This window comes from Protopterus annectens, chromosome 7.part0, assembly GCF_019279795.1.
Source record: "Protopterus annectens isolate FY-2018-M chromosome 7.part0, PAN1.0, whole genome shotgun sequence".
In the NCBI taxonomy this organism is placed as follows: Eukaryota; Metazoa; Chordata; order Ceratodontiformes; family Protopteridae; genus Protopterus; species Protopterus annectens.
Window position 1 is genome coordinate 714,158,094 of NC_056739.1, and position 19,292 is coordinate 714,177,385.

The 19,292-nt window shown below is 46.9% G+C and overlaps 1 protein-coding gene across 1 annotated transcript in view; it reads left to right on the plus strand.

Moving 5' to 3' along the window:
* The window catches only part of LOC122806648 (paired amphipathic helix protein Sin3a-like), a 1,265,677-nt gene that overhangs the window by 525,870 nt on the left and 720,515 nt on the right, over positions 1-19,292 (plus strand). The window lies entirely within an intron of this gene.

Genomic DNA, 19,292 nt, shown 5'->3' on the forward strand with positions numbered 1-19,292 from the left:
GAAAAGCATAAAAATTTAAAAGGAGTATCTCTTCCTAGGTTTTACCATACCATAACCAGTGATTTTGATGGCATCACCTTGAAACATGGCTAGACACTATTTACATCTCCCGCATTTGTAGCAACTACCCAGTGTGGGTGCACAAGAGTCTCTTTCTAATAGGCCCGTTAAACTAACTTCCCTCTTGTAAACTACAGTGGGCTTGTTTCCCACTACTGAGTGAACATCATTGTCAATAGTGAACATGTCCCATAATCTACGTATGTTGTTGTTTGTCTTTTCGGCTTTTCCCAGTTAGGGGTTGCCACAGAGGAACTCCGGTCCGCTAATGATTGGCAGTTGATTTTATGGTGCCGAGTTGCCAGCCCGATGCCCAACCTTCAGTGAAGGCATGCCCATTCACACATGTCTTTTGGAGGCCACTCGACCGCGGGGAGGACATGCAGACTCCACACAGAAGGCACTCCAGCCGAGAATCGAACAGGAGAACCTCTTGTTGTGAGGCAACAACGCTACCACTGCGGCTTATAATCTACATATAATGTTCTTAATATCATAGAAGTCAACACTAAAAGGAAGAATAAAAGCTCTTGAGAAACCATCCTGTCTCCCAGTCTGGGTTGCTCCAGTAGGGCCATTCTCATTGGACAATAAGCAAACAAATGTCCCGATTTCCCTTTTTCTAATCACCTCACTGGCAATGTCCTGAAAAAAATTGCCAGGGTAACCCCTTCCAGTCAGCATGTTTTTTAACTTGCACACTCACTCAAAAATCATCCAGTCCTGACACCATTCTAGCTAACCTAACATACTGGCCCTTAACTAGGGCTCTTGTTTGGTGCACCGGGTGCCAGTTATCAAAATGCAACAGTGAGTTTGAGTATGCTGGCTTTCTATACAAATGAGAAGTGAAAGCCTTGTTTACATAGTCTTTTCTGACGGTTACATCCAGAAAATTCAGTTGGTCGTTGTCTCTGGCCATGGTGAATTTAAGGAAGGAGGTGGTTTGGTTAATGTAAATGAAGAACCTATCTAGTTCCTCTTCGCTACCCTTCCGAAAAATCACCAGGTCAAAGTATTGCCCATATAGGGCCCAAGATTCTTTGTAAGTTGAATTTAAAATAAATAAATCCTCCCAGTGTGCCAGCACAATGTTGGCAAAACTGGGGGCACAACAGGTGCCCATCGCTACTCCTTGCTTTTGTTTAAAAAAGCTGGCCCTCGAAGCAAAAAAAATTTTTTCGAGCACAAGCTCCATACATGTATGTACAGTCAGAATGGTGCAATGCGCTAGACTGGAGTTAAAACACAAATATTCATAAAACCACTCCAAGCCCTCACGGTGTGGAATGACTGAGAATAAATCTTTAATAGTCGATGGTCACCATAATGAGACCGTCATACATCTCAGGTTTTATTTTGGTGAGAAAATCCCAGGAGTCCTTGATAATAGTGCATCTTTCATCAAGTACTCCCTTCACCTTGCAGTTAACAAATTTTGCTTGGCAAATGTCTTGGAGACCTTGGCATCTACTATTGGACGCAGGAGTGGGTTGCTGATTGACTTAGGAATCTTCGGGATCCAATTGTAAAATATCTTGCAATGCTCTACCACAGTGGTGCACAATGTCTGGCCCTGTGGCCAAATCCGGCTTGCAACCCAAAACCATCCGGCCCCCAGAGTAACCAAAATTAAAAAAAAAAAAGTGAAACAATGCTACGCCTTACTCTAGTCATGCAAACTTTCCAGCACTTGCTTACTTAACTAATTGACTGCAGTTGCACACATCTCTAATTTTACCTGCTGAAGTAAATATTCTTTGTTGTTTATAACTTGTAGTCTGTAAACAGTAGTAACTTTCTGCAAGAGTTTGTATGGCTGCAAGTCAGAATAAAGTTAAATGCAAAGCTGATGTAGAAAACAGGCAATTTTAATTGCCTAAGTAAAAATGCCAGTCACCTGTACCTATTGTTAACTCATAATGACTTACTGTGTTCTCCCCAGGACTCCACTGAAAACGGGCACATTAAGAGACAACAGGACAAAGCAAAAGTCCGTTTAACACAGAAATGTCTTCCACTGGAACATGGGATACTACTTGAAAACCCTGAGATGATGGGTAGTCATACTCTCAACACAGGGGAAGAGTGTATCCCCAGTTGCTAACACACCAAACAACTGTCTTGTTGTCTGACTCAAAGGAAATTACTCCCTGTGATATTTCTTACAAGCTAAAAGGAATGGCAGATACACCAATAATGACTGAGGTCTAATGAGTCTGAAGCTGAAATGGGCTCCACACCTGGAGGAAGGATGAGACCAATTACCACTGCAGCTGCAATCAGCAAGTTCTGGAAATTTAAAATGGATAGGGCAGGATCATAATATTGGATCACTAGATGCAAACATTTCAAATGTCTGTCATGTGAAGTTTGACACTAGAGAGAATAAAAATGGAAGCTCCTACTGAGAGAATTGAGGCAAATACTTGTGGAAGAGTTAAAGTACAGTTTTGTACCTACCATAAATGTAGATGTCCGAACTGGATAGCATCTGCAGTCATAACAACTGGGTTGTCCTGTCGTCAGGCAGCCCTTCAGTCGGCCGGATTCCAAAGTCCGGGTCCGGCTTCGGCTGATGTCGCACTCCACCCGACGTCATCTCTGTTGGTCTTCGGGTATAAAAGCATCAGCCAACGCCATTTTCCTCAGTGTTTCTTGCCCCAGATGCCAGAAGCCCTCTTGCAGGCTAAAATTTGGATAGATGCCAATGTTTCCAAATAGATAGAGGTAAACACAACAATAAGCATGTATGTACATATATACAAACAAATACACCATAAAAGACTCCCCCCCAACAGCTAGCTATTAGGAGGGTAAACACCCTAGGAGTACCACAGAGGGGAAGGAGGGAGGGTAATCCTGACTGCAGATGCTATCCAGTTCGGACAGCTACACTTATGGTAGGTACAAAACTGTACTATGTCCTTCATGGATGCATCTGCAGTCATAACAACTGGGTAGAATACCATAGCCAACTAGGGGAGGAGGATAAAAGTAGATTATGGTGTGTTTAGGATCCCTTGCAGTACAGCAGTGGCAAACCCTGCTCGGGATCTGGAATATAGAGGCAAATTATAATGCTTGGCAAATGTATGCACGGAGGTCCAAGTAGCCGCCTCAATAATGTCTTTGGTTGCCACTCCTCGAAGAAGGCTGTGGTAGTGGCTGTTGCCCTTGTAGAATGAGGTCTTATGTTCTGTGGAATTGATTTTCCATGGAAGGAGTAACAGAATCGTATGCAATTTCCTATCCATTTGGAGATTGTCTGTTTGGAAATAGCTTTTCCTTCCCTTCCTGTTGCATAGGCTACAAAAGTTGGTCAGTCTTTCTGCTATTTTTGTTCTGTCCAGGTAGTAGCGTAGCTGTCTATGTACATCCAAGGTATGCAGTATTCTTTCCCTCTGTTTTGTGGGTTGGGAAAGAAGGTAGGTAGGTGGATTGCCTGGTTTAAAGACACTCTGGATACCACCTTGGGCATAAATGTAGGATTAGTCCTCATGGACACTATCTTGGTGGAAGATTAGGAAGGGTTGCACTGCCATTAAGGCCTGTTGTTCTGAAACCCTCCTTGCTGAAGTAATTGCCAGTAGGAAAGCAGTTTTCCATGACAGGTGTTGTAGGTCTGCTGTTGCTGCTGGTTCAAAGGGTGATAGTGTCAATTTTTCTAGCACAAAGTTCAAATCCCAAGCTGGTAATGGTGGTTTCCTTGGAGGTTTTACATTCTTGATTCCTCTGAGGAACTGCCTGAGCAAAGGGTGCGAAAAAACAGGTGGATCAAAGCTGTATTCTGCTGAAATAGCTGATGCATGTATCTTGATGGAGGAGTAGGACAGGCCTGAATGAAGAAGTTCGGCCAGATACTCCAAAATGTTAGGCATATCTATGTTTGACACATCTTTTCCTCTTTCTGTACTCCATATGACAAACCTTTTCCATTTTCCAGCATAGTTCCTTCTTGTTGAAGGTCTGGCTTCAAGAATAATGTCTTTTACTCTTTGGGAAAGTTCTGGATTAGCTGCTGCTATGTGATGTTCCATGCAGTTAGTTGCAACGTTTTTAGGTTTGGATGTATGATGCTGTAGTTGTTCTGAGTTAACATCAAAGGCATCAGGGGTATCGGCCACATGTTGTTCCGAGACATGCTCCTCAGTAGAGGGTACCAGTGTTGTCTTGGCCAGTTCGGAGCTATCAGTATTATCCTTGGACGTTCTTCCTTGATTTTCAGTAATACCTTGTGTATCAAAGGAAGAGGTGGGAATGCATATGCTGTTAGGCCTTTCCAGTTGAAGGAGAGCGAATCCACTTTCCATGCTAGTGGGTGGAATGTCCTTGTGCAGAATTTTTTGAGCTGGTGATTGAGAGGTGATGCGAATAGGTCTATCTGTGGCATTCCCCATTTCTTTGAGATGGTCTTGAAGATGTCCGGTGCAGCTTCCATTCGTGGGCATCCGAGTGGTTCTGCTTAATATGTCTGCTAGAGTATTGTCTTTCCCCGGTACAAATATTGCCTGTAACTGGATGTTGTAGCTGAGTGCCAGGGTCCACAGCTCCAAGGTCATCCTGCATAGGGGGTATGAATGAGTGCCTCCCTGTTTGTTGATGTACCACATGACTGTGGTGTTGTCTGTCCTTATCATCAACTGGCCCTCCTTGAGAAATGGTTTGAACTTTTGGATTGCCAGTTTTACTGCCAGCATTTCTTTTAGGTTGATGTGCAGGTGAAGTTGATCCTGTTCCCACAATCCTTGCACGCATTTGTCCATCATGTGGGCCCCCCATCCTAGGTCTGAAGCGTCTGTTGTGATGGTCTGGCTTGCTTGACATCTGCGAAAGGGTAGGCCTCGGTTTGACTGGCATGCCTGAGCCCACCATAGGAACTCCTGTTTTAAGCATGGAATTAGTGGGATTTCTGTTTCTAGACTGTGTCTGTGTTGGGACCATAAATTCTTTAGGTACCACTGTAGTTTTCTCATATGCAGTCTGGCAAATGGAACCAAGATTATGCATGAAGCCATGAAGCCCAAGGCCTGCAGTACTTTTCTTGCTGTTAACTTGTTCAGTTTTGTTAGTGCCAAGAAGTAAAGAGGAAGTTCTTTTTGTTTTTCTGTAGTCAGGAATGCCATTTGTTTTACTGTGTCCAATTCCGCGCCCAAGAATGTCCTTGTTTGGGATGGTATCAGTCTTGACTTTTGCAAATTGACTGTGTATCCCAGTGCTTGTAGCAAGTAAATGACCCTTTGTAAATCTGTTGTCAGCTTGCTTTTGTTGTCCCTTGTAGCAGGCAGTCGTCCAGGTATGGGTAAATTTGAATTCTGTAGTCTGCAATGGCGATTACTGATGCCAGGCATTTTGTGAATACTCTGGGCAGTAGATAAGCCAAAGGGCAATGCTGAGAATTGATAGTGCTCTGATCCTGCAAGAAATCTGAGGTATCTTCTGCAGATTGGTCGAATGGGGACATGCAGGTATGCCTCCTTGAGATCTAGAGTTACCAGCCAAGACTCCTTGCCCAGCATGGGAAGAAGCTGCTGTAGGGTCAGCATTTTGAATTTTGGGACAATGATGTATGTATTTAAGGTGGACAGGTCGAGAATAGGTCTCCAACTGTTTTCCTTTCTTGGAACTAGGAATAGTCTGGAATAGAACCCCTTTCCTTGCTCTGCTGTTGGCACTTTTTCCACAGCTCTCATGTTTGCTAACTCCATTATCTGGTGTAGAGCCTCTGTTTTTTGATTTGGAGGTAGATTTGGCATTCCTCTTTTGACTGGTAAGGTGTGGAAGTGAAACCGGTAACCTTGATCTATGGTTTGTAAAATCCACTTGTCTTTTGTTATGCAGTGCCAGTTCCTTGAAAATAAGGTTAACTTTCCGCCTAGAGGAGCTTCTATTTGTTCCCTGGTAGGCGGATTTAGGGTTAAGTCACTGTGGTTGTGCTGATGTAGTGGCAGTGGCTGTGTCTGTGCCTCTGTTGTTACCTTGCCACTGTCGTCCTCTGTAGGCACCTCCTCTTGATTGGTTTCTGCCTCTGGAACGCCTATTCCTGCCCTTTGAAATTTTGTGGAGTCAGGAAAGGACCAATTTTGGCAGGCCAGTTACTGCTAAACCTTGGGGCTTGAACCTGCAAGAAATCTTTAACAGTTTGAACAGATTTTGCCTTTTCTTCCATTTTCTTCATAACCTGCTGGGCAGGTGTACCAAACAAACTTGTCTTGTCCATAGGAGCATCTAACAGCTTAGCTTTAACATGATCCGGTAAAGCTTGTTCCTTTAGCCATGCATGCCTTCTTATCACTGTGCCTGTCATGGCTGATCTAAATGAAGCCTCCAGTGCATCATAGCCACATTTTAAGGAATGGTTGCTAACCTGTTGTATGTTATTTACCATCTCTAATACATAGGTTAACTGATCAAGCATAAACTCTTGGTATTGTATCATGTGAAACTGACAGTTTAAAGCTCTAGCTGAGAGAGTAGCTGAAGTGTAGACCTTTTTACCCCATCTGTCTAATGACCTTGCTTCCCTTTCAGAAGGAATAGGGTTTTTAGCTATGGTCGCGGCTACTGCCTTGGGACCCTGGGATATAGTTTCTGGGTCTGCAAGTGGGGCCTTGTAAAGGTGGTGATGAGTATCTGGCACCCTGTAAAATCTGTCTGGTTTGGCAGGGGCTGGGGGTAAAGAATCTGGAGCGGAGCAAACATCATTGAAAGCATCATCCACCACAGAGAGAACAGGAGGTATAGCTAAGGGCCTGTGCTGTGGGAGGTGCAGAAAGGTCCTAAGTCTTTTTTCTGGAGTCTGAAAAATCCTGTTGCTGCCATTGGAACTGTTCTCGCATGGCATGCAAGGTTTCCCCAAAGGAGAATTCTTCTGGTGGGGAAGCAGCTGGAATGGATTCTTCAGCATCAGAATCTTCAAAATTGGAGAAAGGAGCCTCTGGCTGGTCAGTTATGTCTGATTCATCTGCAGATTCATCAGAGGACACTGGCTCAGGGGGCTCTGCCCTAGGTCTCTTCTCTGGGGGCTGAGAGGCCCTATCTGGGTGAGATTGAGATCCTCTGATTAAAGAAATTAAATCTTCTGCCAAAGTAAGCATTTGGGAACTAGAAGAGGGCCTGGATGTGGGGGGTTTAACAGGCACTGATTTAGTAGTCTTGGCTGCTTTAGCCCTGGCGAAGGCCTTAATGGACATGGCTGCTGGAGGCCTAGCAGCACCACGTGCTGGGGTAGAGACATCCAAGGGGATGTTGTCTGATAAGTCAACCACCGTAGTGGGTAAAATTTCTGAGGTCGATTCAAGAGTTGTTGTAGGAATAGGTTCAGCTGTACTTAGATCAGTTTTCTCGGTTTCGGCCGAAACCGAGACACTCGCGGTTTGCTTAACCATGGTTTCGGCCGAAACCGCGGACCGCGAGTGTCGGTCTTTATCTTTGCGTTTTTTGGTAGATTGGGTAGTCGGAGGATCCGACGGCATAATGTACGCAAAATCAGAACCGAAAAACTGTTCTGCAAACTCCGACCGACGCCTAAGCGTTCGTCGGTTGAAGGAAGCACAGGCCGAACAGGCTGCTACGTCGTGGGCTGGGCCTAAACAAGGCAGACAGTAAGAGTGGAAATCTTTATGAGGTATTTGTTTCCCACAGGTTAAACAATTGTTAACTTTTTCTGACATCGGCTGAGGCAAGAAAGAGTCCCCAACGGGGTACTTAGCTTTAGAAGTCTTCGAAGTAGTATTCGGTAGAAATAATCTCTGGATCCGACCGACCGGCACTTGCGAACAGCTTCTGCTCCGGGCGCCACGCGGCAAGAAAGACTGAGGAAAATGGCGTCGGCTGATGCTTATACCGAAGACCAACAGAGATGACGTCGGGTGGAGTGCGACATCAGCCGAAGCCGGACCCGGACTTTGGAATCCGGCCGACTGAAGGGCTGCCTGACGACAGGACAACCCAGTTGTTATGACTGCAGATGCATCCATGAAGGACATCATCCATTACTGGTGTACAAATGCTCAACATAATGTAGTATCAAAGGTGCACTCTATAAAGAAAAGTACAGTTGTGTGCACTTACCATAAATGTAGATGTTCGAGTGTATTCACTGTTGCAGTCATTACATTTGGGTAATCTGCTGGCAAGTTGCCCTCAGTCGGCCTGAATTCCAAAGTCATGGGTCCTGCTTTGGTTGCTGTCTTCTCTTCCATGACGTCAGGTCGTCAAGGGTATAAAACTTGCAGCCGACGACATTTTCTTTAGTTTTTCTTGTCCTCGATGTCAGGTGCCCCCAAAAAGGTAGCAATATTATATATATATATATATATATATATATATATATATATATAAATATGAATATACATGCATCAATATACACTTTACCTTCATGTACAAGCAAATGCACCACATAAGTTGTAGAAGATAGAGAAGGAAAGATAAATTTTAGAATGACAGGGGGATGGCGGGAGTGTAACCTGGACTGTAACAGTGAATACACTCTAACATCTACATTTATGGTAAGTGTACACAACTGTACTATGTTCTTCGTGTTTCACTGTTCCAGTCATTACATTTGGGTAGAATCCCAAAGCTATGGTTGGGAGACTGGAGCTAAACAGCATTAGTTGCGGCTATAAGGCCCTACAGCACTGCAGTGGCAAAGCCTGCCCTGGAATTAGAGTAGAGAGACAAATGGTAATGCTTTGTAAAGGTGTGAACAGAACTCCCAAGTAGCAGCCTCTAGAATGTCTTTGGTTGGTACTCCTCTGAGAAAGGCTGCTGAAGCAGCTGCAGCTCTGGTGGAATGAGACCTAATGCCCTTGGGCACAGGTTTACCATGGTGTAAGTAGCAGAAACGGATGCAGTGGCTTATCAACTTTGAAATAGCCTTTCCTTCTGATCCTGCAGCATATAGCACTAGTAATTGCTCAGTTTTTCTTAGAGCTTTAGTCCTGCTCAAGTAGAATCTTAGCTGTCTGTGTACGTCCAAGGAATGCAGAATTCGCTCCCCTTTGTTCTGCAGATTTGGATAAAAAGTTGGCAGATGAATTGTTTGGTTAAGAGCCACACTGAAAACCACCTTAAGCATAAAAGTAGGATTTGTCCTCAGACACAGCCTGTCTGGGTGAAATATGATAAAAGACTCTACAGCCATGAGGGCCTGTAGCTCTGAAACTCTTCTTGCTGAAGTAATTGCTAGTAGCAGAGCTGTCTTCCATAATAAGAACTTTATGTCAGCAGTAGCAGCTGGTTCAAATGGAGGCAGGGTGAGCTTTTCCAATACATAATTGAGGTCCCATGCAGGTAGTGGTGATCTTCTAGGAGGCCTTAAATTTTTGGCTCCTCTAAGGTACTGCTTTAGTAAAGGATGAGAAAAGATTGGTGGCTTTGTATTGTACTGAGCCGAAATGGCAGACGCATGGATTTTGATTGATGAGAAAGATGGGCCTTTGTCAAGCATCTCAGTTAAGTATTGTAACATCTGAGGAATATGTGGTTCTGCTGTATCAGTTACTTGTGCGTGATTCCAAGCACAGAATCTCTTCCATTTGTCAGCATAAGATTTTCTAGTACTAGGCTTTCTGGCTTCCAAAATGACATCCATCACAGATTTACTGAGAGGTGTCGTTTGCATGATTACATGATTGGCCATGCTGCCAGGTTCAGAGTCTGTAGCTGATTGTGCATGATCTGATTGTTTTGTTGGGACAGTAGTTGTGGTCTTTGAGGCAAGGTCCAAGCTGGGTTTTGAGACAAGTTCCTTAGGATTGGGTACCAGTATTGGCGGGCCAGTCCGGGGCAATATCATCTTTGGCTTCTCTTGTCTGACTTTTAGGAGGACCTTGGGTAGAAGAGGCACAGGAGGAAAGGCGTAAACTGATAGGTTTTTCCAACTGAAGGATAGGGTGTCCACTTTCCATGCTTGTCTGTGATAAGTCCTTGTGCAGAATATTTTCAATTGATAATTTTGAGGAGAGGCAAATAGATCTATGTCTGGGCTCCCCCCATTTCTCTGTTATCATGCTGAAGACTTGTGGATTTAGTTTCCACTCGTGAGGATCCATAAGGTTTCTGCTTAAATAATCTGCCAGAGTGTTTTGTTTACCTGGCAGGAATTGAGCTTGAAGATGTATTTGGTAGGTCAAAGCTGTGTCCCACAGTGCCATGGCTAATCTGCAAAGGGGGTATGAGTGTGTGCCCCCTTGCTTGTTTATATACCACATGACTGTGGTGTTGTCCGTATTTATCAGTAGTGGTCCTGGATGAAGTAAGTCCTTGAAGGCTGTTAGGGCATTTTGAACAGCTACCATCTCTTTCTGGTTGATATGTAGATGCATTTGCTTTGGTGCTCATATGCCCTGAATGCATCTTCCTGCCATGTGGGCCCCCCCGGCATAATCTGATGAGTCTGTTGTTAAGGTTTGGCTGGCAGGGGGTAGAGTGAAGGGCCGTCCCATGTTTTGGTGACAGACCCTTGCCCACCATAGGAACTCCTGTTGGAGGCAGGGAATGAGAGGAGTCATTGTTTCCAGACTGTGTGAATGGTGACTCCATAAACTTTTTAGGTACCATTGAAGTTTCCTCATATGCAGTCTTGCATATGGAATTAGTAGGATGCAGGATGCCATGAAGCCCAGAGCCTGCAGAATTTGTCTTGCAGAAGACTGGGTTTTTGTTGCCATCAGTTTGAAGTAAGTAGTCAGTTGCCTTTGTTTGTCTGGCGTGAGGTAAGCCATCTGGGCAGTTGTATTCAAGCTTGCACCCAGGAATGTTACCTTTTGAGAGGGTTCCAGTTGTGATTTCTTTTCATTTATTGTGTACCCTAGGCATGTTAGAAGCCTTTTCACAAACACCAGGTGTCGAAGAAGCGTGTCCTTGTTCTCTGCTTGAATGAGACAGTCGTCCAAGTAAGGATATATTTGCATACTTTTTTGTCTGTAAAATGCAATTACTGGTGCCAGGCACTTTGTAAAGACCCTGGGCGCAGTAGATAAATCAAAGGGCAGTGCAGAGAATTGCTAATGCATTAAGCCAGCCTTGAATCTGAGGCATCTTCTGCACGACTGTCTTATTGGGACATGCAGGTATGCCTCTTTTAGGTCTAGAGTCACCAGCCAAGCTTTCCTGCCCAGCATGGGCAGAAGCTGCTGCAAAGTTAGCATTTTGAATTTTGGAATGTCCAGGTATGTGTTCAAAATCGATAAATCCAGTATTGGCCACCAGGCCTTGTCCTTTCTGGGCACCAAGAACAGTCTTGAGTAAAAACCTTGTCCTTTTTCCTGTTCTGGTACTGTCTGAATGGCCCCCATATCCATAGAGGACGTAACCTGTTTCTGTGCCTCTGTCCATTGATTCAGATCTGGCCAACCATTTGCCATTGGCAGAGTGTGGAAATGGAATCTGTATCCCTGTGATACGATGTTTAGTACCCACTTGTCCTGGGTTATTAACTGCCAATTTTGAGCAAAAAGTGCTAATTTTCCCCCTATGGGTGCTGCCAAAAGATAAGTGCTTGGTGTAGGCAGAGGGAAGTCATTGGGATTGCTTTCTGTAGGTTTGCGCTTTATCTCCTCCAGATTTGGAGGTGGATGCGCCCCATTGCTTTGACCTGTATGAGTCTTGCACCTAGTATCTGGAACCCTTAGGGCATCTGGATTTGCCCCTTTGAGCTCTGTCTGACACAGGAAAGGACCAATTTTTTGTAGGCCAGTGTCTACTGAATCTTGGTGACTGCACTTGTAAGAAGTCTTTAACAGTTTGCATAGACTTAAGCTTTGTCTTCCATTTTCTTTAAAACATCTTCTGCCTTAATACCAAACAGAGAATCATGCTGTAAAGGTGTATCTAGCAATTTAGCTTTAACATGATGAGGCAAATTTTGTTCCTTTAGCCAGGCATGCCTCCTAATCACAGATCCAGTAACTGCGGCCCTGCAGGAGGCCTATAAAGAATCAAAACCACATTGCAAATAAGAAGTTATGTACTCACCATAATGTTCCATCTGAGTAGGTATCTTCATTTGTCTGCAACCTGTGGGATACGGATCCGATCTCGGATCCAAGCCGGCAACTTCTATCATAGCATAGAGCCGAGCTCCTAGCTCCTCCCCCTTACCCATAATCCCCTGCCTACCCTAACTGACCTCAGATCAAGTTTGCCCCACAGCACAGCAGATAAAAGTGTCCCAATGGGAACACATGCTAATAACACAAGAACGATCATATTGGTCAGGGGGAAGGAGGGGGGGATGGTTGCAGACAAATGAAGATACCTACTCAGATGGAACGTTATGGTGAGTACATAACTTCTTAATCTGAAGTAGGAACTTCATTTGTCAGCAACCTGTGGGACAGCGTCCCCAGCTACCTAAATCTTGGTTGGCCTTCATGGAAGGATATTCCGGAGCACCGCAGAGCCAAAGGACGCCCTACCTCGGGAGACCACATCTATTTTATAGTGGCTGATAAAGGTGTGAGATGAAGCCCAAGTGGCTGCGGAACAAATGTCATCCAGTGGAACCCTAGCTTGAAAAGCCGCAGAAGTGGCAACGGCCCTAGTAGAATGAGCATGGACTCCTTGAGGTGCAGGCCTTCCCGAGCTCTGATATGCTAAAAGAATACAACTCGAGATCCATCGAGAGAGATAAACTTTAGAAACTGACTTTCCGAAATTACTTTTGGCAAAGGAGATAAACAACTGATCGGATTGCCTATGATCAGCAGTTCTATGGATATAAAAACTTAGTTGTCTGTGTATGTCTAAGGAATGTAACTTGTACTCTCCTTTGTTATGAAAGTTGGGGAAAAACACTGGAAGACTGATAGATTGATTGATGTTCGCTTCTGAAGATACCTTAGGTAGAAAGGACGGATTGATCCTTAGGTAAACCCTATCCGGGTGAAAGACCAGATATGGTGGTTTGACACAAAGAGCTTGCAATTCCAACACTCTTTTGGCTGAAGTTATGGCCACTAAAAAGGCGGTCTTCCAAGAGAGAAATTTGAGATCAACTGTGGCCGCCGGTTCGAATGGGAGACCAGTCAAGGCCTGTAAAACTAAGGATAAATCCCATGGCGGTACCACCTCTTTAACTGGAGGCCTAAGGAGGAAGGTACCCTTGAGGAAGGTCTTACACAGTTTGGAAGTGATGAGGGCCAGACTCTTGCCCCACGTGATAGTATGAGATTGCTGCCAGTTGTACCTTGACTGTGGAAGAACTAGCCCCCTGGTGAAAGAGAGAGGTTAGAAAATCTAGAACCGACGATATCGGGGCTGTAAAAGGGTCTAAACGACGGTGTTCTGCCCAAATGGTGAAGCGTTTCCACTTACTCCGATAAACCTTCCTGGTGGAAGGCTTGTGAGCTGCTACAAGAATGGCTTTGACCGGTGAAGAGATCCCGAGTCCTTATGAGGAGTGGAACTGGAGCAACCAAGCAGTCAGCTTGAGATTGACCAGGTTCGGAGTCGGAAGACCGAGAGGGTGAGAAATGAGATCCGGAATGGGATCCAGAATCCATGGTGGATACACTAGGTGAGACCATAGGTAAGGGAACCACGTCTGACGAGGCCAGAATGTGGCAATGAGGATCATCTTGCTCCCCAGCTGCCTGGCTTTCTGTAATAATTTCAACATCAGGGCAAGAGGAGGGTAAGCATAAAGCAGACCGGGAGGTTGCCATCCCCGGAGGGGATCAGAGCCAATGTCGTTGCATTTGGTGTTTGAAGGAGAGGCAAAAAGATCGCAACAAGGTTGTCCCCATTGGGCAAATACTTGCTCTGCAACTCGATGGTTGAGAGACCATTCGTAAGGAGTCAGGATAGTACGACTGAGCCTGTCCGCTAGAATGTTGGACCGTCCCGGAATGTGTGTTGCTATGAGAAAGTGGTTGGTGGAAATCGCCCATTCCCACACTCTCATGGCCTCGCGGCAAAGGGGGTAAGACCTGGTTCCTCCCTGTTTGTTGATGTACCAGACGACCGACATGTTGTCCGTCTGTACCGCAATCGTCCCTACCGGAAGAGAGTTGTGTAGTGCCTGTAACGTCAAAAGCACCGCCCTCATCTCTAGGAAGTTGATATGCAAAGAGGTCTCTCGCTGCTCCATGTGCCTTGGACTGTCCTGCCTGAAAAATGCCCCCCCCCCCCACCCCAGGCGAGAAGCGTCCGTGGCCACTGTGTCGACTGGCGGAGGTAGTGAGAAGGGACGTCCCGTGTGGAGGTTGGAAGACTGAAGCCACCACAGGAGCGATCTTCTGCAAACCTTGCTTAAGGAAATGAGGTGAGACAGGGGGTTGCGAGACATGGACCATTGCACCTGGAGGGTCCACTGCAGAACCCTCATGTTCAACCAGGCCAATGGCAGCAGAGGAATTGCAGCCGCCATAGATCCTAGGGCCCTCAGGATCAATTCCGCCGAAGGAGTTTGCAGTTGAAGGATGGCCTGCATGTGCAACCTCAGGTTCCGAATCAGATCTGGAGTCAAGAACGCAAGCATCTGTCTGGAATCCAGTCTCGCCCCTATAAAATCCAACACCTGTGTAGGGATGAGAGAGGATTTGGTCATGTTGATGGTTAATCCTAATAGTGGAGCCAGACTGAGGAAATAATCCCTGCATGAACAAAGTAGATGCCTTGTTGGGGCTGTGAGGAGCCAGTCGTCCAGGTATGGAAAAACCTGAATTCCCTGGAGTTTCAGGTGGGCCGCTATTATCGCTAGGACCTTGGTGAACACCCTGGGGGCTGAGGTGAGACAGAAGGGGAGGACCCTGAATTGAAAGTGACCGGCTCCCAGCCGGAAGCGGAGAAAACTCCTGGAGCGCCTGTCCACTAGAATGTGATAGTACGCATCCTTGAGGTCTATGGAGCACATCCAGTCGTTCTCCCGCAATAAGGGGAGGATGGATTGTAACGTGACCATTTGGGACTTTTCTTTGGGTACCGCCAGGTTTAGGAGAGAGAGAGATCGAGGATGGACCTAAAGTCCCCCGTCTTTTTTGGCACCAGAAAGAACCTGGAGTAAAACCCTGATCCGACTTGATCTGGGGGACGGGCTGGATGGCTCTTTTTTGCAGAAGCTGCTGAATTTCTGTAGCAGCCACCTCTCTCTGACTGGGTGGAACGTCGGGCAGGCTACTGATTCTGGGGTTTACTATAAAGGGTATTTGGTAACCTCTGGATATAATACGAAGCACCCAGCGATCCGTTGTTATGGACTCCCATTTTGCTAGGTGCCTCGAAAAATGCCCCCCAACTGCCTCCAGAGTGGAACAGTCGGGTAACCCCTCAGGGCTTCTGCGTGGGCCTCTACGGTTCTCTGGACCCAAAATTCCTGGGACCCCCTCTGCCCCTGGGGCGGCATCCTCCCTGTCCTCCTCTGCCACGAGAGGACTGGTTGTCCTGAGCAGACTGGGATTGATGTGATTTTCGGAACCACATCTTCTTCTGACCCTTTTGGTTCTTAGAAAAGGACCTCTGGGGCGCAGAGAAGCGGACTCCGACGGCAGACAAGGTCTTCCCATCTTTCTCGCTCTGGACAAGACTGTCGCGAACCATTTTTGGCCGAACAGTGCAGAACCATCAAAGCATTCGCGAATGACGCCTTAAAGGGTTCCGAGAAGTCACAGTGACGGAGCCAGGCCTGTCTCCTCATGACAAGCCCGACCGCCTGCTCTAGCTCCCTCTGTAGCATGAGACAACAGCCGCGATAGAGATGTTAGGAGATAGAGGAGGGTGGCCATTCGAGGAGTACAGATCCTTGTCTCCCTCCAACATGGACCCTGGGGAAGCAGCGTTCTTAATTAGATCCCGCTGCATCCGAATAACGGCGCCATGTAGTTCAAGGCCCTCATAGAGAAGGTCGCTGAACTGAAGGCCCGCTTCCCAAGATGGTCCATCGCTGAGACTCCTTGCTCGGAGGATGAACCGTGGGGCCTCCTGAGCCAACTTCTTGGTGGCTGCAGCCACCAACATGGCATCCACAGGGGACCTCTGCTCCAGTGTGATCTCTCTGCAGGGGGCTCAAAATTTTGTCTGGACGCTAGGGGTCTCGGCTCACGGTGTCTGGTTCCTTCCAAGCCCTAGAGGATATGAGATCCACCAGGGGATCGGGAGGGGACACCCAAGAGGTAGATGGTCCTGCCTCAAACACCTCAAGGAATACGGACTCATCAGAGGAAGCCTTGGGGCAGACCACCCACCCCTGATTTTGAGCATTTCCATGATGTCTCCAAAGGAGACATCCGGGGTGACCTAGGGAGCCTTCCTCTTCATCCAAGTCCATCTTCTGTGAGACTCTCAGGGAGTCTATGTGCCTCCTTACACTTGGCCTTGGAGGAATCTCCTCCGGGGGGCTGTCCGACGAGTCCTCACGGCCTGTATCCTGTTCGCCACTGGAACTCCTAAAGGCGCTGAGGCAGGCTGCCCGAGGGCCGGATGAGGGAGCCAGGACCAGATGAGAAGGAGTGCGGAGGGAGCCGGCCAGGACCGAGGCCTGGAAGCACTGACAGTGCCCTCTCCACCGCAGCAAAGCCGGGGGAGCAGCTCTCTGACGGATCCGAGATCCGACCACTCAGATCCGGCGGATCGGACCTGGCACCGGTGAACGCCTGATCCGGCGACCAGTGTGCTCCGACCGGGACGGAGCCAAAAAGCACAATCAATCCCTCGGATCCGGCTCGCCCACGGCTCCCAGAGGTCGGATCCGACAAACTCGAGGAGCAGTCAGAGCAGACGTGCCCAGCACGGTTGGCTCGACCTACCCCTCGATCCAACGTAGCTCGGCCCGGCCGGGTTGGAGAAGGAGCTAGGAGTAAAAAGGGTGTGCTCCCAGGAGGGGGGGCAAGAGCACTCCATCTGCATCTGGGCCTGGATGAATCTCCTCATCATCCGGTCCATGTCCGCATCAGATATGCTAAAAGTGGACCTCAAAGAGGCCACCGAGGCAGACGTGGAGTGTCGCCTCGATGACCTCGACGGGGACCGGATCACCTCCTCCTCGGGTCCCGGGGAGAAACAAGGGGATCGGATCCGAGGAGGAGGAGATTGAGAAGACTTGGACGGAGAAGCCCTCTTGGCGGGCGGGGCCGATGAGGAGTCCTCGGCCCGCCGCTTAAGGTGCTTCTCCAGGAGTACCGGAGGCCGAAGCAGAGTCTGGGGGTAGAAGGCCCACCAGAACTAGCTTCGACCTTCGATCCTTGAGTGCCCTGGGGTTGAACGCCGCGCAAATCACGCAACCCGAAGAGAGGTGTTCAACCCCAAGGTACCTAACGCACCGAGTGTGACCATCAGCCGGTGAAAGCTTGTGACCACACTCGGTGCATTTCGAAAAAATGGCTTTAGGGGCCTCCGACATTACTGTAGCAAAGCACATTCACTAGGCCCCTAACACTCAGTCACACACACACGCTACGACCAGCGGGGCAGGGAGAAATATTATAACTTAAAATAAATTTAAGCTAAAAGCTAAAAAAAAGATTAGTGTAAGGGTAAACCTACTACACACACACAATCAGTCACTCAGAAGGAAGAATAAAGACTTTCTTCTCACAAAAAACGCCAAGAGCTCTGAACCTAGCTGTTGCTTGAAGAGCGGCAAACTAGATCTGAGGTCAGTTAGGGTAGGCAGGGGATTATGGGTAAGGGGGAGGAGCTAGGAGCTCGGATCTATGCTATGATAGAAGTTGCCGGCTCGGATCAGAGATCGGATCCGTATCCCACAGGTTGCTGACAAATGAAGTTCCTACTTCAGATGTATGCTTTTCAACTTGTTCTGCTGCATGCAATAATTCCTGCAATTCTTTATTTTCTGCACATTCTAAAATCAACATCATTTTCTGTTTCAGCAATCCCATAACATGTTGTTGGTACTTAAGCATATGAAATTGGCCCAGATTGCCAAGGTTGCAGATGTATAAACTTTTTTTCCCCATCTGTCCAGTGCCCTTGAATCTCTGTCAGAGGGGGTAGGATTTTTCGCTGTTGAGGCCTTAACTCCCTTTGAACCCTGTGAAATAGTTTCAGGATCAACAGCAGGGTTCGTCAGTCAGGGACCCTGTAATATCTTATCAGGCTTACTGGGAGCCGGAGGTAAGGAGTCAGGGGTCAGGCTTGACTCCGAAAACACATCATCCACAATGTCTAAAACAGGGGGAATGGCTAAAGGCTTGTGCTGAGGGAGAAGGAAATCCCTGAGCCTCTTTTTTGATTCTGAGAAGTCTTGGCTCTCCCAGTGAAAATGTTCCCTCAAAGTATGCAAGGTTTCTCCAAATGAATAATCCTCAGGAGGAGATGCAGATGGAATAGACTCCTCAGCATCAGAATCCTCATAGGGAGGTAAAGATAATTCCTGATCAGAAGAGGAATCAAAAGAAATAGAAACCTGATCTGAAGATTCATAATCAGTGTCTTGCCTAGGCCTCTTATCTGGAGGGGACGCTGCACTCTGATCAAGGTAACAAGGTCTTCGGCCATTTTGATCATCTGTTTTTTAGGCATAGAGGCCTGTGCACGTGGCTCAGGCTTTGGTTTTTTAGTTTTAGAAGTTGCTTTTGTCTTATTTTGCAGCTGTCGTCAGTTTGATATACAAATGTTGAGGTCTGAATACACCCTCAGAAGCCAGTGCCTGCTCAGCGGCTCCGGACCCATCTGAGGGAGATGCATCCATCGGTCCAATACCTTGAGAATCTTGCAGTGTGCCGGCCTCCACATAGGTGTCGGCAGAGGCCTGCGACTTGAAGGTAGCGGGTATCAGGGGCTGCGAAAGCACCTCACTGAGTACCGGCGACTGGCTTAGAAGAAGCTTCGTCATCTGTTTTGGATCTCGACTGTCTTTCTCTGTCCTTTTCTTTGCATTTTTTATGTACTCCGGTAGTCGGATTGCTATCCGACGACATTTCTGGGTAGTTAAATCTGTTTCCAAAATACTTTGATGCAAAAATATACCGAAGCTTAATAGTGCATTGCTTAAATCTAGCACAAAACCGACAGCCAGGCACGTTGTGATCAGGGCCTAGGCAAGGAATACAGTATAAATGGAAATCCTTATCAGGTATTTGCTTCCCACAAGTAATACAATTATTAACTTTTTCTGACATCGGTAAAAAGCAAGAAAAAAAGTTTCCCCAATGGGGTACTTAGCTTTAGTGAAGACTTCAGTTCTGAAACTCAAACTCAAATATTTCAGTAGTCGGGTCGATCGGCACTTGCAAAATGCTTCTGCTTCGGGCACGCAAAATTGGCAA